The sequence below is a fragment of the Salmo salar genome, unplaced genomic scaffold (assembly GCF_905237065.1).
Source record: "Salmo salar unplaced genomic scaffold, Ssal_v3.1, whole genome shotgun sequence".
NCBI lineage: Eukaryota > Metazoa > Chordata > Actinopteri > Salmoniformes > Salmonidae > Salmo > Salmo salar.
In genome coordinates this window covers 6,944-17,500 of record NW_025550742.1, presented here as the reverse complement: position 1 = coordinate 17,500, position 10,557 = coordinate 6,944, and the positions used below count along the sequence as shown (strand labels likewise).

Sequence of the window (10,557 nt, the reverse complement as noted above, 5' to 3'; positions counted from 1 at the left end):
GGTTTCTTCCTCTTCCTCCCGTCGTTCTGTAAATGGGTTTCTTCCTCCTCTCTTTTTCCTCCCGTCGTTCTGTAAATGGGTTTCTTCCTCTTCCTCCCGTCGTTCTGTAAATGGGTTTCTTCCTCTTCCTCCCCGTCGTTCTGTAAATGCGTCTCTTCCTCTTCCTCCCCGTCGTTCTGTAAATGGGTTTCTTCCTCCCCGTCGTTCTGTAAATGGGTTTCTTCCTCCCCAGTATAAGCAGAACCCAGACATGTTTACGCAGACGGCCAGGTTATGGGGCCATTACTACGGTGGAGCACCTGAACCCGGTCCAGAATACACACGGAAGATAGACAAACTCACTGCCATGGGCTTCGAAAAGGTAGGCAGACAGCTCTCTCTCTCTCTCTCTCTCCTGACAGAATGCTGTGTGGTGTCTAACTCTCTCTCTCTCTACAGAATGCTGTGTGGTGTCTCTCTCTCTCTGTACAGAATGCTGTGTGGTGTCTCTCTCTCTCTCTCTCTCTCTCTTGACAGAATGCTGTGTGGTGTCTCTCTCTCTCTCTCTCTCCTGACAGAATGCTGTGTGGTGTCTCTCTCTCTCTCTCCTGACAGAATGCTGTGTGGTCTCTCTCTCTCTCTCTCTCCTGACAGAATGCTGTGTGGTCTCTCTCTCTCTCTCTCCTGACAGAATGCTGTGTGGTCTCTCTCTCTCTCTCTCTCTCTCTCCTGACAGAATGCTGTGTGGTCTCTCTCTCTCTCTCTCTCCTGACAGAATGCTGTGTGGTGTCTCTCTCTCTCTCTCTTCCTGACAGAATGCTGTGTGGTCTCTCTCTCTCTCTCTCCTGACAGAATGCTGTGTGGTCTCTCTCTCTCTCTCTCTCCTGACAGAATGCTGTGTGGTCTCTCTCTCTCTCTCTCCTGACAGAATGCTGTGTGGTCTCTCTCTCTCTCTCCTGACAGAATGCTGTGTGGTGTCTCTCTCTCTCTCCTGACAGAATGCTGTTTGGTGTCTCCATCCTCTCTCTCTCCTGACAGAATGCTGTGTGGTGTCTCTCTCTCTCTCTCTCTTCTCCTGACAGAATGATGTGTGGTGTCTCTCTCTCTCCTGACAGAATGCTGTGGTGTCTCTCTCTCTCTCCTGACAGAATGCTGTGTGGTGTCTCTCTCTCTCTCTCCTGACAGAATGCTGTGTGGTCTCTCTCTCTCTCTCTCTCCTGACAGAATGCTGTGTGGTCTCTCTCTCTCTCTCTCTCTCTCTGACAGAATGCTGTGTGGTCTCTCTCTCTCTCTCTCCTGACAGAATGCTGTGTGGTCTCTCTCTCTCTCTCTCTCTCCTGACAGAATGCTGTGTGGTCTCTCTCTCTCTCTCTCTCTCTCTCCTGACAGAAGGCTGTGTGGTCTCTCTCTCTCTCTCCTGACAGAATGCTGTGTGGTGTCTAACTCTCTCTCTCTCTCTCCTGACAGAAAGCTGTGTGGTGTCTAACTCTCTCTCTCTCCTGACAGAATGCTGTGTGGTGTCTCTCTCTCTCTCTCTCCTGACAGAATGCTGTGTGGTGTCTAACTCTCTCTCTCTCTCTCTCCTGACAGAATGCTGTGTGGTGTCTCTCTCTCTCTCTCCTGACAGAAGGCTGTGTGGTGTCTCTCTCTCTCTCCTGACAGAATGCTGTGTGGTGTCTCTCTCTCTCTCTCCTGACAGAATGCTGTGTGGTGTCTAACTCTCTCTCTCTCTCCTGACAGAATGCTGTGTGGTGTCTCTCTCTCTCCTGACAGAATGCTGTGTGGTGTCTCTCTCTCTCCTGACAGAATGCTGTGTGGTGTCTAACTCTCTCTCTCTCTCCTGACAGAATGCTGTGTGGTGTCTAACTCTCTCTCTCCTGACAGAATGCTGTGTGGTGTCTCTCTCTCTCTCTCTCCTGACAGAATGCTGTGTGGTGTCTAACTCTCTCTCTCTCTCTCGACAGAATGCTGTGTGGTCTCTCTCTCCCTCCTGACAGAATGCTGTGTGGTGTCTAACTCTCTCTCTCTCTCCTGACAGAATGCTGTGTGGTGTCTCTCTCTCTCTCCTGACAGAATGCTGTGTGGTGTCTAACTCTCTCTCTCTCTGACAGAATGCTGTGTGGTGTCTCTCTCTCTCTCCTGACAGAATGCTGTGTGGTGTCTCTCTCTCTCTCTCTCTCTCTCTCTCTCTCCTGACAGAATGCTGTGTGGTGTCTAACTCTCTCTCCCTGACAGAATGCTGTGTGGTGTCTAACTCTCTCTCTCTGACAGAATGCTGTGTGGTGTCTCTCTCTCTCTCTCCCCTGACAGAATGCTGTGTGGTGTCTCTCTCTCTCTCTCTCTCCTGACAGAATGCTGTGTGGTGTCTCTCTCTCTCTCTCTCTCTCTCCTGACAGAATGTTGTGTGGTGTCTCTCTCTCTCTCCTGACAGAATGCTGTGTGTGTCTCTCTCTCTCTCTCCTGACAGAATGCTGTGTGGTGTCTCTCTCTCTCCCCTCCTGACAGAATGCTGTGTGGTGTCTAACTCTCTCTCTCCTGACAGAATGCTGTGTGGTGTCTCTCTCTCTCTCCTGACAGAAAGCTGTGGTGTCTAACTCTCTCTCCTGACAGAATGCTGTGTGGTGTCTAACTCTCTCTCTCCTGACAGAATGCTGTGTGGTGTCTAACTCTCTCTCTCCTGACAGAAAGCTGTGTGGTGTCTAACTCTCTCTCTCCTGACAGAATGCTGTGTGGTGTCTAACTCTCTCTCTCCTGACAGAATGCTGTGTGGTGTCTAACTCTCTCTCTCCTGACAGAAAGCTGTGTGGTGTCTAACTCTCTCTCTCTCTCTCCTGACAGAATGCTGTGTGGTGTCTAACTCTCTCTCTCTCTCTCGACAGAATGCTGTGTGGTCTCTCTCTCCCTCCTGACAGAATGCTGTGTGGTGTCTAACTCTCTCTCTCTCTCCTGACAGAATGCTGTGTGGTGTCTCTCTCTCTCTCCTGACAGAATGCTGTGTGGTGTCTCTCTCTCTCTCTCCTGACAGAATGCTGTGTGGTGTCTCTCTCTCTCTCCTGACAGAATGCTGTGTGGTGTCTCTCTCTCTCTCTCTCTCTCTCTCTCTCCTGACAGAATGCTGTGTGGTGTCTAACTCTCTCTCTCTCCTGACAGAATGCTGTGTGGTGTCTCACTCTCTCTCTCCTGACAGAAAGCTGTGTGGTGTCTCTCTCTCTCTCTCCTGACAGAATGCTGTGTGGTGTCTCTCTCTCTCTCCCTGACAGAAAGCTGTGTGGTGTCTCTCTCTCTCTCTCTCTCTCTCTCCTGACAGAATGCTGTGTGGTGTCTCTCTCTCTCTCTCTCTCCTGACAGAATGCTGTGTGGTGTCTCTCTCTCTCTCTCCTGACAGAATGCTGTGTGGTGTCTCTCTCTCTCTCCCTCCTGACAGAATGCTGTGTGGTGTCTAACTCTCTCTCTCCTGACAGAAAGCTGTGTGGTGTCTAACTCTCTCTCTCCTGACAGAAAGCTGTGTGGTGTCTAACTCTCTCTCTCCTGACAGAATGCTGTGTGGTGTCTAACTCTCTCTCTCCTGACAGAATGCTGTGTGGTGTCTAACTCTCTCTCTCCTGACAGAAAGCTGTGTGGTGTCTAACTCTCTCTCTCTCCTGACAGAAAGCTGTGTGGTGTCTAACTCTCTCTCTCTCCTGACAGAATGCTGTGTGGTGTCTAACTCTCTCTCTCTCCTGACAGAATGCTGTAATCGCTGCCTTGTCCTCTAAATCCTGGGACGTGGAGACGGCGACAGAACAACTCCTTAGCAACTGAGACCCCTCTGACCTCATCTCCCTTCTCCTATTGGTGCCCTCCGATGCCTTCTAACCACAGCCCAAACTGAGCCTTCGCTGGGCTGACGTCATAGAGTTTCACCCCTCTTCCAAGTCACTTCCTGGTAACCTTTCAACTCTCCCTATTCCCCGCCTTCAAAACATCCCTTACTTTCCGTCTTTTAAGAAGGCCCACATTAAAGCGTTGTTAACCTGGCGGAGGTTAGTGGCTGAGAGAGACAGGAGGACAAGCAACGCCGGACAGGATGGAACTGTACAAATACTTTATTCTTCCTGGATATTGTAAAAAAAACAAAAAAACGTAAACTGTGTTTCAGTTTTAACTCACGACTAGAAGGAAAGAAATTGCCTAGTTAACTATTTTGATTGGCCGACTAGGAAGTTAGTCTGAATGTCCCGATTGGCTCGTTGAAGCGACTTACGCGCTTTGATTGGCCCAGTCTGCTTCCCCCCTCACGCTCCTCTTTCCCAGATGAATCCTGTGTCCAGTCTCTTTCTCAAAGAGGACGGACACCCCTTTTATCAGCAGAACAAACCAACGACCCACTTGGCATCTATATTTTATAAAATATATATATATATATATTTTTTTTTTTAAAAAGGACACAAAAAAAATGTCATTAAAAGACTTCTTCCTTCGTTTCGCTGTCTTCCTGTTCCACTTCAGTATCGCACGATGTTGACGAAGTAGAACTGCACGGCAGATTAGGGACCACTACCCTCTTCATAAGGCTCTGGTCAAAAGTAGTGCACTATATAGGAGATAGGCAGCCATTTTGTTTTGGTTTAGTTGAAACGCAGTCGGGAGCTTTCAGTTTGGATTAGTTTTCTGAAGGGAAACAGCAGCCGTCAGACCTGGGTTCAGATGCTATTTGAAATCTTTCGTCTGCCTTTTTGAGAGCCGGGGGGGTTTACAGTATTTTAACTGGCCCGTGTGAAGCCAGGCAGCCAGGCAAACTCAATCAAGCACAGATAAAGAGTTTGAAATGATATCGAGTTGGGTATTTGTGGCCGGCGAACAATCGCATGATGATTATTTATTGTCAAACTTTACTTTTATTAAAAAAATTCTACCTGAAAAATCTAAATGTTATTATTTTATTTTTTTGTCGTCTTCATTTGTTTAATACATTTACACCCTTTAAGGAACATTCATCAATTTCAAAAAAATATTTTGTCTCACCGCTGGGCTGCCTGCTGGGGTCTGGGCTACCTGCTGGGGGTCTGGGCTACCTGCTGGGGGTCTGGGCTACCTGCTGGGGTCTGGGCTACCTGCTGGGGGTCTGGGCTACCTGCTGGGGGTCTGGGCTACCTGCTGGGAGTCTGGGCTACCTGCTGGGGGTCTGGGCTACCTGCTGGGGGTCTGGGCTACCTGCTGGGGGTCTGGGCTACCTGCTGGGGGTCTGGGCTACCTGCTGGGGGTCTGGGCTACCTGCTGGGGGTCTGGGCTACCTGCTGGGGTCTGGGCTACCTGCTGGGGGTCTGGGCTACCTGCTGGGGGTCTGGGCTACCTGCTGGGGTCTGGGCTACCTGCTGGGGGTCTGGGCTACCTGCTGGGGGTCTGGGCTACCTGCTGTCCACCTCCTGGGGGTCTAGGCTACCTGCCGTCCACCTCCTGTAGTATCGTCCTGGGGGTCTAGGCTACCTGCCGTCCACCTCCTGTAGTAACCTCCTGGGGGTCTAGGCTACCTGCCGCCCTCCTGGGGTCTAGGCTACCTGCTGTCCACCTCCTGGGGGTCTAGGCTACCTGCCGTCCACCTCCTGTAGTATCCTCCTGGGGGTCTAGGCTACCTGCCGTCCACCTCCTGTAGTAGCCTCCTGGGGGTCTAGGCTACCTGCCGTCCACCTCCTGCTGGGGGTCTAGGCTACCTGCTGTCCACCTCCTGTAGTAACCTCCTGGGGGTCTAGGCTACCTGCTGGGGTCTAGGCTACCTGCTGTCCACCTCCTGGGGGTCTAGGCCGTCCACCTCCTGTAGTAACCTCCTGGGGGTCTAGGCTACCTGCCGTCCACCTCCTGTAGTAACCTCCTGGGGGTCTAGGCTACCTGCTGTCCACCTCCTGGGGGTCTAGGCTACCTGCCGTCCACCTCCTGGGGGTCTAGGCTACCTGCCGTCCACCTCCTGTAGTAACCTCCTGGGGGTCTAGGCTACCTGCCGTCCACCTCCTGACCTCCTGGGGGTCTAGGCTACCTGCCGTCCACCTCCTGTAGTAACCTCCTGGGGGTCTAGGCTACCTGCCGTCCACCTCCTGTAGTAACCTCCTGGGGGTCTAGGCTACCTGCCGTCCACCTCCTGGGGTCTAGGCCCGTCCACCTCCTGTAGTAACCTGCTGGGGTCTAGGCCTGCCGTCCACCTCCTGTAGTAACCTCCTGGGGGTCTAGGCTACCTGCTGGGGTCAGGCTACCTGCTGTCCACCTCCTGGGGGTCTAGGCTCCCCGTCCACCTCCTGTAGTAACCTCCTGGGGGTCTAGGCTACCTGCTGGGTCTGGCTACCTGCTGTAGACCTCCTGGGGGTCTAGGTTACCTGCTGTCCACCTCCTGTAGTAACCTCCTGGGGGTCTAGGCTACCTGCTGTCCACCTCCTGTAGTAACCTCCTGGGGGTCTAGGCTACCTGCTGTCCACCTCCTGGGGGTCTAGGCTACCTGCCGTCCACCTCCTGTAGTAACCTCCTGGGGGTCTAGGCTACCTGCCGTCCACCTCCTGTAGTAACCTCCTGTCCACCTCCTGTAGTAACCTCCTGGGGGTCTAGGCATGAATCGATGAGCAAACAGGAAGTATTGGAGGATGGACAGTGGAATGTTTTTTTGGTCTGAAGAAACACAGCATGGCTTTACATCTAAAAAGGGATTTTTCTGCCCACGTGAAAAACCCATCCTGAAACATCTACAACCAAAATTAAAATGTCTGGAATCATTATCAAGGCAGAATGGAAAAAAAAACGCTTTCCGACTAAAATATAGAAATGAAACTGGCAAGTTTGGAAAAGAGAAATGCAGTACTTTTATTTTTCTCTCCTAAACTGTTTTATTTTTTTTAAAAGACTTCCTTTATTCAAAACAAGCAAGAAGAAACATTGACCGTAAGGCGTGAGGAAGAGGAAGAGGAAGTGGAACGTGGATGGAAGGCCAGGGGAGAGCAAGCGATCACAGATCAGCTGGGAGCCCCGATGGAACTTCTCAGACCAAATGTGTAGAAGATGCTGTAACACTGAAGCCTTCCTCTCCTCTCCTCTCCTCTCCTCCCTCCTCCAAGTAATTAACCAACAGACTTAACATTTCAATACAAATTTTAATTTCAATGTTTGACTGCTAAAAAGATCGAAAGGAAAATAATAAGTCATGTTTGTCTATTCATCAGTTAACCCCTGCTTGAACACCGCTTTTTCCGAAAAGTGCCCATATCCCTCCCTCTCTCCTTCCTTCCTTCCCTCTCTCCTTCCTTCCCTCCTCCTCTCCTTCCTCCTTCCCTCCCTCTCCCCTCCTCTCTCTCCTCCTTCCTTCCCTCCTCCTTCCTTCCTCTCTCTCCCTTCCTCCTCCCTCTCCCCTTCCTTCCCTCTCTCCTTCCTTCCTTCCCTCTCTCCCCTTTCTTCCCTCTCTCTCCTCCTTCCCTCCCTCTCCTTCCTTCCCTCTCTCCCTTCCTTCCCTCTCTCCCTTCCTTCCCTCTCTCCCTTCCTTCCCTCTCTCCCTTCCTTCCCTCTCTCCTTCCTTCCCTCTCTCCTTCCTTCCCTCCTCTCTCTCTCTCTTCCTCTCCTTCCACCCTTCCCTCCCTCCTCCCTCTCTCCTTCCTTCCCTCTCTCCTTCCTTCCTTCCCTCTCTCCCCTTTCTTCCCTCTCTCTCTCCCCTTCCTTCCCTCTCTCTCTCCCCTTCCTTCCTTCCCTCCCTCTCCCCTTCCTTCCTTCCCTCCCTCTCCCCTTCCTTCCCTCTCTCTCCTTCCTTCCTTCCCTCCCCCTCTCTATCTCTCTCTAACAAGTGTGAGAAAGAAAGTGTTTGAAACTATATAAAATAGACACACAGTTGGGAGAGAGACAGGAAGGAGGGGACAGAGGAAGAAGAGGCCAGCAGACAGGAGGAAGAGGCAAGATATCCTGGGGGAATTTAATTAGCAAAAACGTGTTTTTGTCATCAAAACCAGATTAAAACGGTTTGGAAATATTTCTTTTAAAAACAAACTGCTCCACAAAAGATAAAGAGCAAACAATGTTTTGGAGATTAACAGGAACAAGGAGCTTCAGACCAGGACTACAAGGCCTGAGAGAGGAGGGAGGAGAGAGAGAGGGGGGGGGGGAGAGAGAGAGAGAGGAGATTACAGAGAGAGAGAGAGAGAGAGAGAGGATTAGAGAGAGAGAGAGAGGAGATTACAGAGAGAGAGAGAGAGGATTAGAGAGAGAGAGAGGAGATTACAGAGAGAGAGAGGATTAGAGAGAGAGAGAGAGGATTAGAGAGAGAGAGAGAGGATTAGAGAGAGAGAGAGGAGATTACAGAGAGAGAGAGAGAGAGAGAGAGAGGATTAGAGAGAGAGAGGAGATTACAGAGAGAGAGAGAGAGAGAGGATTAGAGAGAGAGAGAGAGGATTAGAGAGAGAGAGAGAGATTAGAGAGAGAGAGAGGATTAGAGAGAGAGAGAGAGGATTAGAGAGAGAGAGAGGATTAGAGAGAGGAGATTACAGAGAGAGAGAGAGAGAGAGAGAGGGGAGAGAGAGAGGGGTGGAGGGAGAGATGGGGGAGACCTGAAGAGCTTCAGAGTGTTTCTTTAGGATCTTGATCTGGGCTGCAGAGATCTGCTCTTTACCTGAAACAAGAAGAGAGGACCTCAGAGACCTACACACACACACACACACACACAGACACACACACACACACACACACACACAGACACACACACACACACACCACACACACCACACACACACCACACACACACACCACCTATTCTTCTATAAAGCAACACAACAATAGAGTTTAATTCTTTAGCTGAAATGTGTATTTAAAACTAAGGTCAAGTTTCTACAACGGTCTGACTCCTCGTCCCACTGGAGAGCTGCAGGGTTTTGTTGCAACCCAGCACTAAAACACACCCGATTACCTAAACAATCAAGCTGTCTCTCCTCTTCCTCACCTCTGCAGGTCTAGGATCTGTCTCTCCTCTTCCTCACCTCTGCAGGTCTAGGATCTGTCTCTCCTCTTCCTCACCTCTGCAGGTCTAGGATCTGTCTCTCCTCTTCCTCACCTCTGCAGGTCTAGGATCTGTCTCTCCTCTTCCTCACCTCTGCAGGTCTAGGATCTGTCTCTCCTCTTCCTCACCTCTGCAGGTCTAGGATCTGTCTCTCCTCTTCCTCACCTCTGCAGGTCTAGGATCTGTCTCTCCTCTTCCTCACCTCTGCAGGTCTAGGATCTGTCTCTCCTCTTCCTCACCTCTACAGGTCTAGGATCTGTCTCTCCTCTTCCTCACCTCTGCAGGTCTAGGATCTGTCTCTCCTCTTCCTCACCTCTGCAGGTCTAGGATCTGTCTCTCCTCTTCCTCACCTCTGCAGGTCTAGGATCTGTCTCTCCTCTTCCTCACCTCTGCAGGTCTAGGATCTGTCTCTCCTCTTCCTCACCTCTGCAGGTCTAGGATCTGTCTCCTCTTCCTCACCTCTGCAGGTCTAGGATCTGTCTCTCCTCTTCCTCACCTCTGCAGGTCTAGGATCTGTCTCCCCTCTTCCTCACCTCTGCAGGTCTAGGATCTGTCTCTCCTCTTCCTCACCTCTGCAGGTCTAGGATCTGTCTCTCCTCTTCCTCACCTCTGCAGGTCTAGGATCTGTCTCTCCTCTTCCTCACCTCTGCAGGTCTAGGATCTGTCTCCCCTCTTCCTCACCTCTGCAGGTCTAGGATCTGTCTCTCCTCTTCCTCACCTCTGCAGGTCTAGGATCTGTCTCCCCTCTTCCTCACCTCTGCAGGTCTAGGATCTGTCTCCCCTCTTCCTCACCTCTGCAGGTCTAGGATCTGTCTCCCCTCTTCCTCACCTCTGCAGGTCTAGGATCTGTCTCCCCTCTTCCTCACCTCTGCAGGTCTAGGATCTGTCTCTCCCTCTTCCTCACCTCTGCAGGTCTAGGATCTGTCTCTCCTCTTCCTCACCTCTGCAGGTCTAGGATCTGTCTCTCCTCTTCCTCACCTCTGCAGGTCTAGGATCTGTCTCTCCTCTTCCTCACCTCTGCAGGTCTAGGATCTGTCTCCCCTCTTCCTCACCTCTGCAGGTCTAGGATCTGTCTCTCCTCTTCCTCACCTCTGCAGGTCTAGGATCTGTCTCTCCTCTTCCTCACCTCTGCAGGTCTAGGATCTGTCTCCCCTCTTCCTCACCTCTGCAGGTCTAGGATCTGTCTCCCCTCTTCCTCACCTCTGCAGGTCTAGGATCTGTCTCCCCTCTTCCTCACCTCTGCAGGTCTAGGATCTGTCTCCCCTCTTCCTCACCTCTGCAGGTCTAGGATCTGTCTCCCCTCTTCCTCACCTCTGCAGGTCTAGGATCTGTCTCCCCTCTTCCTCACCTCTGCAGGTCTAGGATCTGTCTCTCCTCTTCCTCACCTCTGCAGGTCTAGGATCTGTCTCCCCTCTTCCTCACCTCTGCAGGTCTAGGATCTGTCTCTCCTCTTCCTCACCTCTGCAGGTCTAGGATCTGTCTCTCCTCTTCCTCACCTCTGCAGGTCTAGGATCTGTCTCCCCTCTTCCTCACCTCTGCAGGTCTAGGATCTGTCTCCCCTCTTCCTCACCTCTGCAGGTCTAGGA

General features: G+C 51.4%; 1 pseudogene; it reads left to right on the top strand.

Moving 5' to 3' along the window:
* LOC123739896 (ubiquitin-conjugating enzyme E2 K-like) overlaps positions 1–4,888 on the top strand; it is a 6,469-nt pseudogene extending 1,581 nt beyond the window's left edge.
* The last annotated feature ends 5,669 nt before the right edge of the window (positions 4,889–10,557 follow it).